A 1,233-nucleotide genomic window follows, 5' to 3' on the forward strand; every position below is an offset into this window, starting at 1 on the left:
AAAGTTGGCAAGTACCTGAAAAACAGATAGATGGGTCCCCATGCCGGAGCAGCCGGATTTCTTATTTACTATTTTCCTGAATTTAGACAAATATATTATTTGACAAAAACTTGTCGCCTTTCTTTGGCCTTTGTGATTATTCCACTGAGAAACGAAACAAATCTGCGTAGCCGTCCTTTACAGCGGAAGTGCCGGAAGTGATATTTCGCGAGGCGCATCTTATTTCGAGAGTATAGATCTAGAATCTAGACCTTTTAATTGTTTGCGTCTCTCAAGATTTATTGCTCCATTCCTGTAGAGTGTAAATGTAGTAGGCCAATGACTTTCAGTTGATATTAATGCACCGATTATTCCTTTCTTCAGAAGGGGGCTAAGCTAGTTTGAAGATAATTGGCACATCGCATTTGTATCAACAAAGTATCGATAACCGCATTTTAGCCGTATCGATCAGGCATGTTTTGCCGCAAAGATCATTCATAACAAAATAGTTCACTCGGCCAAAAACGTGTCCGCAGAAGTCCGCGTATTGGTTCAGATGGCGCCGCAGTCTTTGTTTTGAAGCTTTCTTTCGTTTCTACAGAAGAAGAATAATAGAAATAGCACAGTTTGTTAGTTTCGCTCTTATTGTTTTTCACACTAGTAGGGTAACTCTGTTCTCAAAGTCCTCACTTTTTTAAAGAGCGTCCCGCCGAATTTTGAGGACACTTTTTTAATTGGCTCAAAAAGAGGAGTGAACTGTTTTGTTTTGTACGATCTTTGGTTGTCTCACAAAGTGGATACGATTTTATTATTTTTATTATTACTATTATCTTGCCGCACAAATTGGGTACGTTTTTTTTTGTTTGATTATTTTGCAGTTGTTTAATTGTTTTGCCACAAAGTGGATATACCCCTCCGATCATGCACAGCCGACTAATCGATCAACTGTGGACCCGCACCTCCTCACCTCAGCCCTACATCACAGAAGGGTCGCTGTCGCTAACGTTAATTGTTGCAGCGATCAGGGAGAGAGTCTATAAAAGCGCGGGGTGTCGCCGAGGTCAGATGTTGCCATTGAAGGCACCGGGGTGATTAGTTCCTTCATTGGATCATTGTGTGTGCGGCTTGTTCTTGTCGTTCCTCTCGGAGGGGGAGACCTGTGTGTGCGCGCGTGTGTATCTGTTTGTGTGTGTGCGATTCGTGGATATTCTTCTTATTTGGCGACAAACACCCGTCCGTTCTCGGGTGTGTCCT

General features: G+C 42.5%; 1 protein-coding gene across 1 annotated transcript in view; it reads left to right on the plus strand.

Moving 5' to 3' along the window:
• Nucleotides 1–858: 858 nt before the first annotated feature.
• The window catches only part of LOC101852370, a gene marked incomplete at its 3' end in the record, with an annotated part of 16,700 nt that continues 16,325 nt past the window's right edge, over nucleotides 859–1,233 (plus strand). The window contains 1 exon segment of the mRNA XM_005111509.3: nucleotides 859–1,224.

The sequence above is a fragment of the Aplysia californica genome, unplaced genomic scaffold, assembly GCF_000002075.1.
Source record: "Aplysia californica isolate F4 #8 unplaced genomic scaffold, AplCal3.0 scaffold01068, whole genome shotgun sequence".
Taxonomy (NCBI): domain Eukaryota; kingdom Metazoa; phylum Mollusca; class Gastropoda; order Aplysiida; family Aplysiidae; genus Aplysia; species Aplysia californica.